General features: G+C 44.3%; 1 pseudogene; it reads left to right on the top strand.

Moving 5' to 3' along the window:
* LOC115936212 (myomegalin-like) overlaps window positions 1-6,756 on the top strand; it is a 33,637-nt pseudogene extending 26,881 nt beyond the window's left edge.
* The last annotated feature ends 11,422 nt before the right edge of the window (window positions 6,757-18,178 follow it).

The raw sequence follows: 18,178 nt of genomic DNA, 5'->3' as shown, positions 1-18,178 counted from the left end.
TCTCAGTATTGCCGACCTTCCCAGATTCTCTAGTCCCCCTTTCCCTTACAGGTGGGGAACTCAGTGTGTGGCAAAATGTTCCTGCCCTTAAGGAAACAGGGCTCTGGGGAAGTTCTGGATGGTGGGCAATTTATTTCGGGTGGCCATCATTCACTCTCTACCCCTCCCCTTGCCTGCCTTTTCAGATAGGTTTGTTTGACCAGGACCCCCTTCTCTTCTCGATATCCCCCATCAATCTCACTTCTCCCAGTTTTAACTGAAATGTCAATGGTGTCCCCCTAGTCTTAAATCATTCAATTTCTACTTCCTCTGTCTTTTTTTCCTTTTGATACACCATTTAGTACACCATCTCCACTCACCTCCATGGCCATACCTTCAATTTTATTCAAATCAGGAACCACTGTTCGGTTTCGCTAAAGCTGAGCTTTCACTCTCCTGCCAGCTATTTCTGGGTCATGTTAATCTTCATTTTTCTCTGGTTCTTGTAGATGCTTGTTTATCTGACAGTAACCTTATTTGTCAAATGAAGGTGACAATAACATGATTATGCTGTTTTGGCAATTCAGTGAAAAAACACACCTGGGCCGCCATGCAAACCACCTGGCTGCCAGGAACTTCTCAGCTTACATTAGGTGGATGCCTTGCCCTCCTCTGGGCTGCGCTGATGGTTGTGGTGTTCAGTTATGTCTCCAACTCTTCCTTCTAAACAGGTTTTCCCCTCTCACTGGCTTCCCATACAGCAGCCAAGAAGCCCCACTGGCACAGTCCCTGCCTCTCTTTCTCTAGCACTCCCGAGGCCTGAGCCAGAAAGCAGGCACTGGGCAACACTTGCCTGAGCAAGACCTTTTCTACCTTCTTTGTGGTATTTTCCTATTCCTCTACCATAGGGTTGCTTTTTAGTCTCCAGCAACACAACGTTAACCCACCAAGACTTCCATCTCCGTTCTTCTCACACAAGTACATTTTTTTCAGTATTACCTCATCAGAATGATGGCTAGAATGTTGAGTTTAGTCCCCCATGAATCCATTCATTATTTGATTCTACATTTTAATATGTACTATGTATATTTATACATATTACATTTAGTTACAGAGCATCGTATTAGATACCACACAGAGATTATACTCAAGACTTGGTTTATAAAAATACACTTAATAATTTTTCAAACTAGAGGTTACTTTCTCATGGAACATCCCTCAATTAAAGGAATATCTTTTTGTTATGAAGAATGGAAACATTCTGAACTCAGTGACTCGTGGGATTTTGCTTTTCTTTTGCTTGTGGGGTACACATAATTCTGTAAAAGGAGAGTCCTGCCACCTTAGGCCTCAGTGGGGATGGCTAGGTGTGCATGTGCTTCATGTGCAGTGTGTTCCAGGGCTCCTGAAAACTGTGGTTGCCTTTACTCCCCAGATTCAGCTGTGTCCCCTCCAGTCCAGGATGTTGGTATGAATTCCCCAGCTCTGGTCCTCCCCAGCTCTGCTTCCTCTACTCCTGGCTCAGAAACAGCCATAATCAACAGAACAAATGCTAAATATGGCAACTAAAGGGCCCAGGGACTGATGATGGAAAGTGATTAACGCAAACAACCTTTTTTTGTCTCTAAACGTATTATCTGTATTTAGAGAGTTTTCTCTGCATGCCCCAAGGCCTTTGGTCCTACTCACTGCACCTTCTGTGGCTGCCTTTCTTGCCATTATTCATCCTCCAATAGTTTTCCTATTGCTGTTTTTGCTTCATTGCACCGTAATCTCTCCATTCTTGAAAATGTTCTCTGTATCCAGCTTGATTTCCTTGTCTGTGTCTTCTCCACCCAGAAACTTATTATTTATTATGATTTGTCCTATTTCATTAGCCAATAAGGAAAACATTGTCTCCTGGAAAATTTACCATTAAGAGAAAATGTAAGAAAGATTATAAAAATATAGAAGCCAGAAGATCTCTATGGACTTTGCCCCACCCTTGCACATTCCAAGGCTTCCTTTCTTGCTCCAAGCCTCTTCCTTTTCTTGTTCCCTACCTCTTTTGATTTGGAGCAAACTGAGGATATCATTATGAATAACAGAAGATTCCATTGTGTTGTCATTTTCTTTTTCAGGCTTGGGTTTGGATACTTCTCCATTAATGAAGACCGCTCCCAAGCTGGAGGGTGATGCTACTGATGGCTCCTTTGCCAATAAGCATGGCCGCCATGTCATTGGCCACATTGATGACTACAGTGCCCTAAGACAGCAGGTTGCAGAAGGCAAGCTGCTGGTCAAAAAGATAGTGTCTCTTGTGAGATCAGCATGCAGCTTCCCTGGCCTTGAAGCCCAAGGCACAGAGGTAATCACACCTGTAGCTTTAGGTGCACTCTTTCCTTGTGCTCTTTATTCCTTTGATGTTAACTCCTTCACCCACAGTTTTTTTTTTTTTCATGCTTTGCCTTCCTCTTCCATGTATAGCAGCCAGGCCCTTTCTTCTCTATCTCCTATTTTCACTCTGAGTTCTGCTCTGTTCCAGATGTAGCTGACTGGATATTTCCCCTCAGCCCCACAGAAACACATGGCATTGCCTAGCAGCCTTTGGTAGCTTATTATCTACCACAGTCATGCAGGCACCTGACCATCTGTGGGCACAGTTGACTCAATGGGATGGACAGAAACTGAAGGATTTGCAGGTGTATGGCCCCCATATGTGGAAGGGGTGAGAAGTCTGGCAGCCATGGCATTTCCTTGTGCAGACTGCATAGGGAGAGGGAAGGCAGGTAGCTGTCAGAGCACCTTGCCAGTGAGAGAGACCAGGCACCATGGCTGTGCTGTCTGAGCTGCTGGAGACCCACGAATGCATAGGAGCAGCCCTGTCTCCACGGAACCCCCACACTAGAGGGCAAGACACACCCAAGTAGATAAGCACAGTAAGGGGCTACAGGCACAGTATGAGAAGTCATCCCTATGCTGTGAGAGCGCCGATGCAAATGTGGTCATTTATCTCAGGCAAGGAAGGTAACAGGTTCATAGGGGACATAGCAAGTGGGGTGAGTTTTGAAAGCCTTGTGGGTTCTGCAGGTGGAGAAAGGCATACCTGGTAAAGGGAGCAGCACCTTAGTTCTGAGAGCTGCAAATGGTTGTGCGAGGGCTTCACAGGTTCAAGCAGGCCCATGTTCTGTGCCTCACTCACAAAGGAAACTTGAGCCCATGCAGGGGGAAGAAAGTAATCTCTCCACTTCTGTGGTGTTACCTTTCCCCAGGAGCTTGGCAGCAAAGGCATTCATGAGCTTCAGAGCAGCACCAGTGCCCTGCACCATGCCCTAGAGGAATTGGCTTCCCTCCTCACCATGTTCTGGAGAGCAGCCCTGCCAAGCACCCACATCCCTGTGCTGCCTGGCAAAGTGGAAAGATGCCAGTGTCCTTTCTTGGTTCAAACCCAGTTCTCCTGCCCTCTAATACTGTTCTTTCTCCTCAATGTCACAGCTTTTCCAGAAAATTAGGAGCCACATAGTGAGTTGGGATAGACAGAAACTTAGAGGAGTGTCCCTGGAGGGACATCTCTGGCCCATGGTGGCTGCTTTCATTGCAGCTCTAAATACATCCCATTCCCTGCCAGCCCCCTGGCCCCTGGATAAGAAATCAAAGAAGAATAGGAAGGGGTGTGGAGAAGGCAGAGACATCATAACCCTGGCAATCCATAAATGTTCAGTTTTTTTACCTCTCTGAATTTTGGCTGAGATGAAATTAAGTGAAAGCTTCAGCACCCATCTCCCACCCCTCAGGTCCCATGGTCAAATGATCACAGAATGCCCCCATGAGACTGAGCCTTTTTAGCCACTGCCTGGAATCCCTGCATATCACTTAAGCTGGCATCTCTGGACCAGGCCTGGGGAAAGTCAGCCACCCCTCAGGATCTGCTCAGAGCTCAGGCTAACTCTGATTGGCAGACCCTCATGTAGGCAGGTTTCAGGATCCCCTCCCCAGGGATTCTAACTCCAGATCAATGTCACCAATACCTTTTGGATCCAACTATGCTAATTCCAGGGAGACGGTGTTTTGCCATCTTCATGTTGGCACAAATATTTACAAACTTGCAAACTTGCCTGAGTCCAGATCTCTCTCTCCAGCATAACATTTCTGAACTCTCAATCTTACCTGTGAAGAGAGAGTGACAGAACTGATATCATGACTAAAGCAAGGTCCTCTTCAGATTTGGGAGCTTTATACCAGCCTGAAGTGAGGTTCTCTTAAGCTACAGGTGTGTAGGCCTGTGCTAGTCTGCATGGGGAATTCCAGAGTCTCAATACTCCTGCCTAATGTCCTCATCCTAAACTGTCCTCAGCTGGAAGTATTCAAGGCTGTGAAGGAGGAAATCCATTTCAGGAGAGTGGAGAAGATTGTAGAATCCTCCTTTGAATTGGAAAGAGCCACAAAGCACAGGGTGCTTTAGGCCTTCTGCCTGTTCAGTAAGAGTCTGTCCCTCTTATCCAGGGAGAATTGACAGAAAGGGAACTTCTGGAACTGAGAACCAAAGTTTCCAAACAGGAGTGGCTCCTTCAAAGCATAGCTGAGCATCTGAAGACTGCCAACCAGCAGAAGGAGGGCATGGAGCAGTTCATCATCAGCCAGCGTAGGTTCCCTGAGAGGGAATGGGGGAAGAAACAGGCAGTCTTCCCGATGCCCCACTTGTGCTGCAGATGAGCAGTGACCAGGGGGGCTTGGAGATTTTGGGAGTGGAGACTGATTTGATGTCCCCAAACCTCCTGTGCCATGAGCAATTGTGGATGCAGAGGAGGGGAGGATGGGGTGGATAGCAGGAGACTCCAAGCTGAATGGCCAGAAAGAAATAAATGCTTTAGAATTCTCATGCTAAGCAAGTAGGGTTAATTTCTGCTGGTGATTTCTACTCTGTGGTGCTCTTTTGTTGTTTCAGTAACCAGAACACACGATGTTTTAAAGAAGGCAAGCACTAACTTAGAGGTAAGGAAACTACTGCACCAGTCAGAGGCACCAAGCCTGTCCCCAACCCATTGCCATCCATTAGCATATCTTGTAGGTGACCCTTGGCCTGCTTTGGCCTTCCAGGAGAAGATTTTGGGTCCACTTGCAAGATCACAGGTCCTCAGTGAGCATCCTGCTAGTTTCTGTTCCCAACACTCTCCCACCCCGTCAGCTCCTGCCCCAGTATCTTGGTTCACTCTCACATTGTCATCATCTCTCCTTTTTACTCCAATTTTTCTTGTTTGATGCCAAGTCAGGAGACTGGAGAAATGCAATTCAGCTCACTCTCAAAGTCATTAGACATCCGGAAGTCTGCCTCTGAATGAGCTTTTGGTAGAGGGATCTTGAGGCCAGTTATGTGGTCTACTCTTCATGAAAAAGTAAAAGCAATTTGCAACCTAATAAACTGATTTCACTGCACACTCCTGTGTTAAGAACAGCAATTTGATTTTGATATATCTTTAAGAAACATGACAAAAGAGATCTGTTGGGTCTCATTGGTCTAAAAGAGAATTTGTTAATAAATAACAACTGAATCTTAAGGGGAAAAATGTTATATATGTACCAGATATTATCTACATTTACTTAAAACACTAAGTGTTAACCGTTCCCTAGGAAGTGCTTTGAAGAAAAACCTGAGGTATATGAATGGTTTAAAAATCAGAAACTAAACCTTTTAACGTGGACTTCAAAGCTTTGCCATAAGCAATTGAGCATATTCCTAGAAATATTTCTAAACTGTAACCTGAAAGAATGTTGATCTCCATAGTGTGAAAATGACTTAGGCCAGTTTAACTTGCTCTTTTTTTTTTTTTTTTTCACTAACTCCCTTTTGTTTTTCTCTGATAATTCTTCTCTTTCCTAGGCCTCTTTACAGCAACACTTACAGGATTGCCTCTGTAAAGCCTTATTCCTGTCCCAGGAAAGGTAACCCAAAAAGTCTCTCGTATCCACTAAAAGGTAACCCAAAAGTCTCTAGTATCCACTGGCTTTCTCCATTGTGGAAGCTTTCCCCTCCACCTCCCATAGATCACTGGAAAGGACCCGAGGCCTCGGTTCTAATCCCTGGCTTATCACTAACTGCTGTGTGGCTTTGGCTTGTCCTTTAATCTCTATGAGACTGCTGCACCCTCATCTGTCAAAGATGGAACTGGACTTAGTTGAGCTCTGAGGTCCTTGTGGACTTGGCCCCTCCACACCCTCATTGTGGCAACTGGACATAAACTTAACAGAGGACTTCCCTGCAAAATGTCCTCTTCTTCCTACAACAGGCTGTTTCTATATGTGCATGTTTCACGCTAAGCACTTCTTTCTTGGGTGGAGATGGCAAAGCCCTCTTTCTGCTGAGACAGTGATTTGGAGAGTCACCTGGCCCCTGAAGAGGGAGTGGTAGGATCCAGCCACCCAGTGTTCAGTGAATTGGAGCAGGGATCTCAGCACACAGGGAGGTGGGGAGGCTCCCCCTAACCTCAGGCACGTGTTGTTCTTCGAGACTGCAGCGCATGCTCTTAGCTCATCCTCTTAACTGGCTCTCACCATGCTCCTGTCTTTGGTCACCCCATAGCTCTCACTCCAGCTTCAGGTAACCATCAGTAGGGCCTGGCAATATACACTGACTTGGTTTGTTTTATTTTTGTCTGCAGGTGAAATCCCTAAGAGCTCTGCCATGTACTCCTTGTGACCCTTGCCTTCCAGGAACCATGCAAGAAGCGCAGCCACCAGAAGTCCTTAAAACAGCAGGAAAGGTGGGCCTGTCCCCCTTTTGTGCAGCTACCTATCTGCTGAGGAGCTTCTGGGCCTCATTCCTCCAAGTCCACGGGAGGGTCCAGAAGAGGGGGTCAGAGATGTATCCTGGTGGAGCTGGGAGAAAACCAGAAAGCCTTTCTGACAGCTACGGAATACCGTTAGCCAAGGTCCACTTGGCCCAGCACTAAGCAAAAGATGCGTAGTTTGCATAGAAGGTTTTGTGATACTGCTTCCCAACAGCCCCGGCAGCTTGGGAACTAGCAACAGCACTTTTCTTGCCTCATCAGCTGTCCGGAGATGGAAAACTCAGTGGATATAGGACCCTGATTCCGATGAATGGGGCACATGGTCCCAATGCTGGAGCTCCTCTGGCAGGTTCTAAAAGCACAGTACTGAGCAGCGGTGCCCTGCTGGACACTGCTGGCAGGGGCTCAGTGAGCACTACTCACAGATCCACACCTGACTCTGTTGGGTCGAGTCAGGCTGGGCCTTGGTCTGCACTGTAGCACCTGTGTTCTTTGAGTTCACATCATGAATGTGGTGACTTCCCAGATACCATCTCAGGCTTAACCTAGCACATCCTATTTCTTTTCTTCCATGATATCCAAATTGGACTGACCTCACTTCAAATACTCTGTCCCATTTTGTCACCCTGTCTTACCTCAGGGAAATTGGGGACTGATGGCCAGACCAATTCTGTTGAAATTCTTGCATAGAGCAAACCTGTGCTGATTTTTAAGTGGCATAGGAGAGGCCCCCAGCCACAGTAAAGCCTAGTCTGTGTCTTCACAGTGCTGATAGAATCTGCTTGTGTGTATAAATGTATGATATAGATTTATATATGTTGCTATCGCCATATATTGAAGGCCAACATAACTGGTGGACAGGGTAGGTGAGAGAAAATGAAAGTCTTTTTGGTGATTATTAAAGCAAAATGTGTATAAAGAAATAAATAGTTTTTCTTTCACTGCTTTGTTTCCCATTTCTGCACCAATCCCTTGACAGTATAAAGAACTGGAAAGAGAAAATGGGAAAGACAAACTGTGTTTAAGAAGTGCATAGTCTAATGCTTGAACTCTGACTTTAAAAGATTAAGGTTTTCCTTCTTTGTCATTTTGTAAGAATCCCCAGTCTGAAAATATGAAAGAATGGTTCTTAAACTTGGTGTACCTTAGAAGCAGCTGTGAAGATTACAGGAACTACCTCCTGGTCTCCAATCCCAGGAGATTTAGTTGGTGTGAGCCCTAGAATTTGCATTTTTTAAACATAAGCACCCCAGGTGATTCCATTACATGTGGGCTGCAGATCACAGTTTAAAAAAACAGTGTTCTATAACACTGAATCAAAACTAAAACTACATTTAAGAACCTTGAATCAAAAAGTATGTCATTCCATTAACATTTGTATTAAAAATTGTAAATATTCCTTGGGAAAAGTTCCTAGCTACATGCTTTTGATCCCCAAGATTAAAATAAAGCTATCACTTCACAATTATTTACTAGAAGCATTTAAAAAATAAACAGGTAGAAGGTGGAGTAAGATGGTAGAATAGAATTCTCCAGCAATGGTGTCTCTGAAGGAACATCAAATTGAACAACTATCTATGTAAGAAAACAATTTCACAAAGGCTAATCAGGTGAGAGATCATAGCAGCTGGTTTTAACATGATAACAAGAAAAGATGTATTGAAGAAGGGAGGAAGGACAGTTTTGCATTGCCTATGACACCTCTCCCCCAACCACAGGAAATGCATCTCCGAGAGAGAATCTAATGGCATGGGGACAAGGAGGAAAGTGTGGGACTTTATATTGAAACTTAGTACCAGTCTTGCCATAGTGACACACGGCACTGGACAGAACCCCACAGCACTTGATTCCAGGCTGGTGCCCACAAAAGAAGCATTTAGACCCACTCTGGGCCACAAGGGAATCAGATGCCCCAGCAGGAAGAACCCACCAAAGTTCTGGCCGGCTTTATCTCTGGAAATTTATTGGGCTACAAATAAATTTCAGTGGCAGCCAGGCTGTAGTTCAGAGGTGACAGCATGCTGGCAGCCCTCACAGCCCTCGCTCGCTCTCGGTGCCTCCTCGGCCTCGGCGCCCATTCTGGCTGCACTTGAGGAGCCCTTCGGCCCACCACTGCACCACGGGAGCCCTTCTCTGGGCTGGCTGAGGCAGGAGCCGGCTCCGTCGGCTTGTGGGGAGGTGTGAAGGGAGAGGCATGGGTGGAAACTGGGCTGCGTGAGGCACTTGGGGGCTAGCTGGAGTTCCGGGTGGGTGTGGGCTTGGTGGCCCCGCAATCGGAGCAGGACTTAGCACCCTGGGCAGCAGCTGCGGAGGGTGCACTGGGTGCCCCAGCAGTGCTGGCCCACCAGCGCTGTGCTCGATTTCTCCCTGGGCCTTAGCTGCCTCCCGGTGGAGCAGGGCTCCGGACCTGCAGCCCGCCATGCCTCAGTCCCCCACAATGGGCTCCTGCATGGCCTAAGCCTCCCCAAGGAGCACCGCCTCCTGCTCCATGGCTCCAGGTCCCATCAACCGCCCAAGGGCTGAGGAGTGCGGGTGCACGGCGTGGGACTGGCAGGCAGCTCCACCTGCGGCCCTGGTGCGGGATCCACTGGGCGAAGCCAGCTGGGCTCCTGAGTCTAGTGGGGACTTGGGAGAACCTTTATGTCTAGCTAAGGGATTATGAATACACCAATCAGCTCTCTGTATCTAGCTCAAGGTTTGTAAATGCACCAAGCAGCATCCTGTGTCTAGCTCAGGGTTTGTGGATGCACTCTGTATCTAGCTAATCTGTGGGGACTTGGAGAATCTTTATGCCTAGCTAAGGGATTGTGAATGCACCAATTGGCACTCTGTATCTAGCTCAAGGTTTGTAAATGCACCAATCAGCACTCTGTGTCTAGCTCAGGGTTTGTAAATACACCAATCGACACTCTGTATCTAGCTTATCTAGTGGGGACGTGGATAACTTTTGTGTCTAGCTTAGGGATTGTAAAGGCACCAGTCAGCACCCTGTCAAAATGAACCAATCAGCTCTCTGTAAAACAGACCAATCGGCTCTCTGTAAAATGGACCAATCAGCAGGATGTGGGTGGGGCCAGATAAGGGACTAAAAGCAGGCTGCCCAGCCAGAAGCGGCAACCCGCTCTGGTCCCCTTCCAGGCTGTGGAAAGTTTGTTCTTTTGCTCTTTGCAATAAATCTAGCTGCTGCTCACTCTTTCGGTCCAATCTGCCTTTATGAGCTGTGACACTCACTGCGAAGGACTGCAGCTTCACTTCTGAGCCAGCGAGACCACCAACCCACCAGAAGAAAGAAACCCCGAACACATCTGAACATCAGAAGGAAAAAACTCTGGACACGCCACCTTTAAGAACTGTAATACCCACCGTGAGGGTCCGTGGCTTCATTCTTGAAGTCAGTGAGACCAAGAACCCACCAATTCCAGACACATAGTGACTGCAGTCCTTGGGCAAGCCCTGATGCTGCATATGTCTGGAAGACCCTAGACTTGAGGTGTAAGCCAGTATGACAGCAGCAGGGCAGCAGCTATGGGAATGCCTGTATCACCCCTCCTCACACTCCAGGCAGTGCAGCCTGAAGAGAGATTCCTTTTGCTTGGGGGAAAGAAAGGGAAGTAAGCTAGAGGCTTTACCTGGGAATGTAGAGAACAATCCCTGAACTTCCCCAAGTCCACAGGGCTGGGGACCTAGGAATCTATAAGAATTGCAGTGTACCTGGGCTTAGGGTGCCCTGTAGTACAAGAATGGCTGCAGTGATCACTGGCTTAGGGAACTCGTCAGCCCACTTTGAATTCCTGGAAGGTCCTCTGAAGGACAGGTACAAACAAGACCTGACTGCAAAGGCTGGAATAAATACCATATTCTTCAATGCCCAGATATTGACCAACATCTACAGTATCAATAACTTTTAAGTCAATATGACCTCAACAAATGGACCAAGTAAGGCACCCAGTGACCAACCCTGGAGAGATGGAGATGCGTAACCTCTCAGGGAATTCAGAATAGCTATTTTGAGAAAGCTCAATGAACTTCAAGAAAACACAGAGAAGCAATTCAGAAATATATCAGAAATTTAACAAGGATACTGAAGTAATAGAAAAAAATCAAACAAATCCTGGAGCTGGAAAATGCATTAGTGGGTCTCAGTAGAACTGATCAAACAGCAGAAAGAATTAGTGAGCATGAAAACAAGCTATTTGAAAATACAGTCAGAGGAGAAAAAAGAAAAGAAGAATGAGAAGGAACACAGAATGCTTAAGAGATCTAGAAGAGGGCCTCAAAAGAGAAAATCAAAGATTCATTGGCCTTAAAGAGAGGGTTGAGAAGGAGCAAAGAATAGAACCCTTATTCAAAGAAATAATCTTTTTTTAAAAAATACTTGAAGTTCTAGGGTACATGTGCACAACATGCAGGTTTGTTACATAGGTATACATGTGCCATGTTGGTTTGCTGCACACATCAACTCGTCATTTACATTAGGTATTTCTGCTAACGCTATCCCTCCCCCAGCCCCCCACCCCACAACAGGCCCCAGTGTGTGATGTTCCCTTCCCTGTGTCCATGTGTTCTCATTGGTCAACTCCCACTTAAGACTGAGAACATGCGGAGTTTGGTTTTCTGCCCTTGTGATATTTTGCTGAGAGTGATGGTTTCCAGCTTCATCCATGTCCCTGCGAAGGACACGAACTCATCCTTTCTATTGCTGCATAGTATTCCTTGGTGTACTTGTGCCACATTTTCTTTATCTAGTCTATTATTGATGGACATTTGGGTTGGTTCCAAGTCTTTGCTATTGTGAATAGTGCCACAATGAACATAGGTATCCATGTGTCTTTATAGTAGCATGATTTATAATCTTTAGGGTATATACCCAGTAATGGGATTGCTGGGTCAAATGGTATTTCTAGTTCTAGGCCCTTGAGGAATCACCACACTGTCTTCCACACCAGTTGAACTAATTTATGCTCCCACCAACAGTGTAAAAGCGTTCCTATTTATCCACGTCCTCTCCAGCATCTTTTGTTTCCTGACTTTTTAATGATCGTCATTCTAACTGGCATGAGTGGTATCTCATTGTGGTTTTGATTTGCATTTCTCAAATGACCAGTGATGATGAGTCTTTTTTCCTATGTCTGTTGGCTGCATAAGTGTCTTCTTTTGAGAAGTGTCTGTTCATATCCTTTGCCCACTTTTTGATGGGGTTGTTTTTTTCTTATAAATTTGTTTAAGTTCTTTCTAGATTCTGGATATTAGCCCTTTGTCAGATGGATAGATTGCAAAAATTTTCTCCCATTCTGTAGGTTGCCTGTTCACTCTGATGATAGTTTCTTTTGCTGTGCAGGATCTCTTTAGTTTAATTGGATCCCATTTGTCCATTTTGACTTTTGTTGCCATTGCTTTTGGTGTTTTAATCATGAAGTCTTTGCCCATGCCTGTGTCCTGAATGGTATTGCCTAGGTTTTCTTCTAGGGTTTTTATGGTGTTACATCTTACATTTAAGTCTTTAATCCACCTTCAGTTAATTTTTTTGTAAGGTGTAACGAAGGTATCCAGTTTCAGCTTTCTACATATGGTTAGCCAGTTTCTCCAGCACCATTCATTAAATAGGGAATCCTTTCCCCATTGCTTGTTTTTGTCAGGTTTGTCAAAGATCAGATGGTTGTAGATGTGTGGTGTTATTTCTGAGGGCTCTGTTCTGTTCCATTGGTCTATATCTCTGTTTTGGTACAAGTACCATGCTGTTTTGGTTACTGTAGCCTTGTAGTATTGTTTGAAGTCAGGTAGCATGATGCCTCCAGCTTTGTTCTTTTGGCTTAGGATTGTCTTGGCTATGGGAGCTCTTTTTTAGCTCCATATGAAGTTTAAAGTAGTTTTTTCCAATTCTGTGAAGAAAGTCAGTGGTAGTTTAATGGGGATAGCAATGAATCTATAAATTACCTTGGGCAGTATGGCCATTTTCATGATATTGATTCTTCCTATCCATGAGCATGGAATGTTCTTCCATTTGTTTGTGTCTTCTTTTATTTCGTTGAGCAGTGGTTTGTAGTTCTCCTTGAAGAGGTCCTTCACATCCTTTGTAAGTTGGATTCCTAGATATTTTATTCTCTTTGAAGCAATTGTGAATGGGAGTTCACTCATAATTTGGCTCTCTGTCTGTTCTTGGTGTATAGGAATGCTTGTAATTTTTGCACATTGATTTCGTTTCCTGAGATTTTGCTGAAGTTGCTTATCAGCTTAAGGAGATTTTGGGCTGAGATGATGTGGTTTTCTAAATACACAATCATGTCATGTGCAAACAGAGACAATTTGACTTCCTCTTTTCCTAATTGAATACATTTTATTTCTTTCTCTTGCCTGATTGGCCTGGCCAGAACTTCCAATACTACATTGAATAGGAGTGGTGAGAGAAGGCATTGTTGTCTTGTGCTGGTTTTCAAAGGGAATGCATCCAGTTTTTGCCCATTCAGTATGATATTGGCTGTGGGTTTGTCATAAATAGCGCTTATTATTTTCAGATATATTCAATCAATACCTAGTTTATTGAGAGTTTTTAGCATGAAAGGCTGTTGAATTTTGTTTAAGGCATTTTCTGCATCATTTGAGATAATCGTGTGGTTTTTGTCATTGGTTCTGTTTATGTGATGGATTACGTTTATTGATTTGTGTATGTTGAACCAGCCTTGCATCCCAGGGATGAAGCCAACTTGATCATGATGGATAAGCTTTTTGATGTGCTGCTGGATTCAGTTTGCCAGTATTTTATTGAGGATCTTCACATCCATGTTCATTAGGGATATTGGCCTAAAATTATCTTTTTTTGTTTTGTCTCTGCCAGGCTTTGGTATCAGGATGATGCTGCCCTCACAAAATGAGTTAGGGAGGATTCCTTCTTTTTCTATTGATTGGAATAGTTTCAGAAGGAATGATTCCAGCTCCTCTTTGTATCTCTGGTAGAATTTGGCTGTGAATCTATCTGGTCCTGGAATGTTTTTGCTTGGTAGGCTATTAATTATTGCCTCAATTACAGAACGTGTTATTGGTCTATTCCAGGATTTGAGTTCTTCCTGGTTTAGTCTTGTGAGGGTGTATGAGTCCAGGAATTTATCCATTTCTTCTAGGTTTTCTAGTTTATTTGCATAGAGGTGTTTATAGTATTCTCTGATGGTAGTTTGTATTTCTGTGGGATCGGTGGTGATATCCCCTTTTTCATTTTTTATTGTGTCTATTTGATTCTTGTCTCTTTTCTCCTTTATGAGTCCTGCTAGGGGTCTATTTTGTTGATCTTTTCAAAAAACCAGCTCCTGGATTCATTGATTTTTTGAAGGGTTTTTTGTGTCTCTATCTCCTTCATTTCTGCTCTGATCTTAGTTATTTCTTGTTTTCTGCTAGCTTTTGAATGTGTTTGCTCTTGCTTCTCTAGTTCTTTTAATTGTGATGCTAGTGTGCTGATTTTAGATCTTTCCTGATTTCTCTTGGGGGCATTTAGTGCTATAAATTTCCCTCTACACACTGCTTCAAATGGGTCCCAGAGATTCTGGTATGTTGTGTCTTTGTTCTCATTGGTTCCAAAAAACATGTTTATTTCTCCCTTCATTTCGCTATTTACCCAGTAGTCATTCAGGAGCGGGTTGTTCAGTTTCCATGTAGTTGTGCGGTTTTGAGTGAGTTTCTTAATCCTGAGTTCTAATTTGATTGTGCTGTGGTCTGAGAGACACATTGTTGTGATTTCTATTCTTTTACATTCACTGAGGAGTGTTTTACTTCCAATTATGTGGTCAATTTTAGAATAAGTGTGATGTGGTCCTGAGAAGAATTTATATTCTGCTGATTTGGGGTGGAGAGTTCTGTAGATGTCTATTAGGTACACTTGGTCCAGAGCTGAGTTCAAGTCCTGGATATCCTTGTTAAGCTTCTGTCTCATTGATCTGTCTAATATTGTCAGTGGGGTGTTAAAATCTCCCATTATGATTGTGTGGGAGTCTAAGTCTCTTTTTAGGTCTCTAAGAACTTGCTTTATGAATCTGGGTGCTCCTGTATTGGGTGCATATATATTTAGGATAGTTAGCTCTCCTTGTTGAATTGATCCCTTTACCATTATGTAATGGCCTTTTTTGTCTCTTTTGATCTTTGTTTTTTAAAGTCTATTTTATCAGAGACCAGTATTGCAACCCCTGCTTTTCTTTTTGCTTTCCATTTGCTTGGTAGATCTTCCTCCATCCCTTTATTTTGAGGCTATGTGTGTCTTTGCACGTGAGATGGGTCTCCTGAATACAGCACACTGATGGGTCTTGACTCTATCCAATTTGCCAGTCTGTGCCTTTTAATTGGGGCATTTAGCCCATTTACATTTCAGGTTAATATTGTTATGGGTGAATTTGATCCTGTCATTATGATGCTAGCTGTTTATTTTGCCCATTAGTTGATGCAGTTTCTTCATAGCATAGATGGTCTTTACAATTTGGCATGTTTTTGCAGTGGCTGGTACTGGTTGTTCCTTTCCATGTTTAGTGCCCCCTTCAGGAGCTCTTGTAAGGCAGGCCTGGTGGTGACAAAATCTCTTAGCATTTGCTTGTCTGTAAAGTATTTTATTTTTCCTTCACTTATGAAGCTTCGTTTGGCTGGATATGAAATTCTGGATTGAAAATTCTTTTCTTTAAGAATGTTGAATATTGGCCCCCACTTTCTTCTGGCTTGTACAGTTTCTGCTGAGAGATCCGCTGTTAGTCTGATGAGCTTCCCTTTGTGGGTAACCCTACATTTCTCTCTGGCTGCCCTTAACATTCTTTTTTTTGTTGTTCATTTCAACCTTGGTGAATCTGACAATTATGTGTCTTGGGGTTGCTTTTCTCAGTGAGTATCTTTGTGATGTTCTCTGTATTTCCTGAATTTGAATGTTGGCCTGCCTTGCTAAGTTTGGGAAATACTCCTGAATAATATCCTGAAGAGTGTTTTCTAACTTGGTTCCATTCTCCTCATCACTTTCAGATACACCAATCAAATGTAGATTTGGTCTTTTCACATAGTCCCATATTTCTTGGAGGCTTTGTTCATTTCTTTGTACTCTTTTTTCTTGACTCTTGTCTTCTTGCTTTATTTCATTAATTTGATCTTCAATCACTGATATCCTTTATTCTGCTTGATCGAATTGGCTATTGAAACTTGTGTATGCTTCACTAGGTTCTTGTACTGTGGTTTTCAGCTCCTTCAGGTCATTTAAGCTCTTCTCTACACTGTTTATTCTAGTTAGCCATTCATCTAACCTTTTTTCAATGTTTTCAGCTTCCTTGCAATGGATTAGAACATGCTCCTTTAGCCCAGAGAAGTTTGTTAATACCGACCTTCTGAAGCCTACTTCTGTCACCTTGTCAAACTCATTCTCCATCCAGTTTTGTTCCCTTGCTGGTGAGGATTTGTGCTCCTTTGGAGGAGAAGAGGTATTCTGATTTTTGGAATTTTCAGCCTTTCTGCTCTGGTTTCTCCCCATCTTTGTGGTTTTATCTACTACTTTGGTCTTTGATGTTGGTGACCTATCGATGGGGTTTTGGTGTGGATGTCCTTTTTGTTGATGTTGATGCTATTCCTTTCTATTGGTTAATTTTTCTTCTAACAGGCAGGACCCTCAGCTGCAGGTCTGTTGGAGTTTGCTGGAGGTCCACTCCAGACCCTGTTTGCCTGGGCGTCACCAGCAGAGGCTGCAGAATAGCAAATATTGCTGCCTGATCCTTCCTCTGGAAGCTTCATCTCAGAGGGACACCCACCTGTGTGAGGTGTCTGTTGGCCCCTACTGGGAGGTGTCTCCCAGTCAGGCTATATGGTGGTCAGGGACCCACTTGAGGAGGCTGTCTGTCTGTTATCAGAGCTCGAATGTCATGCTGGAATAACCACTGCTCTCTTCAGAGCTGTCAGGCAAGGATGTTTACATCTGTAGAAGCTGTCTGCTGCCTTTTATTCAATATGCTTTGCCCCCAGAGGTGGAATCTAAAGAGGCAGTATGCCTTGCTGAGCTGTGGTGGGCTCTGCCCAGTTCAAGCTTCCCTACCACTTTGTTTACACTGTGACCATACAACCACCTACTCAAGCCTCAGCAGTGGCAGAACCCCTCCCCCTTCCATGCTTCAGTGTATCAGGTTGATCTCAGACTGCTGCACTAGCAGTAGGCAAGGCTCCATGGGTGCGGGACCCACCGAGCCAGGCATGGGAGGGAATCTCCTGGTCTGTCAGTTGTGAAGACAGTGGAAAATGTGCAGTATTTGGGCAGAAATGTACTGCTTCTCCAGGTACAGTCACTCACAGTTTCCTTTGGCTAGGAAGAAGAAATCTGCCAACCCCTTGTGCTTCCCAGGTGAGGCAACGCCCCACCCTACTTTGGTTTGTCCTCCATGGGCAGAACCCACTGTCCAACCAGTCCCAATGAGATGAACCAGGTACCTCAGTTGGAAATGCAGAAATCACCCATCTTCAGTGTCACTCTCACTGGAAGCTGTAGACTGGAGCTGTTCCTATTCCGCCATCTTTGAAGCAACCGTCTTTTTTTTTTTTTTTTTTGGATTTTTGGTAGTGACAGGGTTTCACCATATTGCCCAGGCTGGTTTCAAACTCCTGAGGTCAAGCCATTCATTAAAACAAACCTATATTTGTTTTATCTGAGTTCCTTCCTCAGGAAAGGACTCTCAGGCCTCTCAGAAAGCATCATAGACCTGAAACTCAGCTGATCACAGCCTCTAGACAATGAGATGCCAGAACCCTCACTCATCATGAGTGCTTCCTCACCACTCCCTAGTTCCTCTTTTCCCACACACAGTTACATTTCTTCCCTGCTATATAAACACCTAACTTTAGTCAATCAGGGAGATAGATTTGAGACTAACCTCCCATCTCCGCAGCTACAGCACCGATTAAAGCCTTCTTCCTCAGCAATACTCAATGTCTCAATGATTGGCTTTCTGTGTGCTGAGCAGCAGGGCCTACACTGAACCCCTGGGGTTTTGGTAAAAATTCATGTACCCTTTTAAAAACCGCAATTAATGGGTTGTGGTATATTGAGAAATTGGAATGGCGTCAACTTGGCAGATTCTGAGAAAACACACTGTGCTTAAGTGTCAGGGCCCTGCCTCCTGACCTCGGCAGTTTATGGTTGATTTTGAGGCACAGCAGGGGTGTGTGGCCTGGTTTGAGTGTTTTATAGAAATGTAAAATATGACTGATTTATTTGTATTTTAAATCCAACAAATCTCCATTTCTGGTGAGAAAATCTTGCCAAAAGCAACTAAACAAAGGCATAGACGTATATGAAGAAAAAAATAAAAGACTCCTTGCCTCCCAATCCCACTTGCTTGGTGTCAGCCATTATTTATTACATGGAGGAAGGGGGCAAGGCACCCAGGAAGTCCCAAGTCCTGTTCTGACAATCATCTGGCCTCACTGGACAAAGGGAAAAG

Source organism: Gorilla gorilla, chromosome 1 (genome assembly GCF_029281585.2).
Source record: "Gorilla gorilla gorilla isolate KB3781 chromosome 1, NHGRI_mGorGor1-v2.1_pri, whole genome shotgun sequence".
Taxonomy (NCBI): Eukaryota; Metazoa; Chordata; class Mammalia; order Primates; family Hominidae; genus Gorilla; species Gorilla gorilla.
The sequence above is the reverse complement of the archived record's forward strand: the minus strand, read 5'-3'. Positions and strand labels throughout refer to the sequence as shown.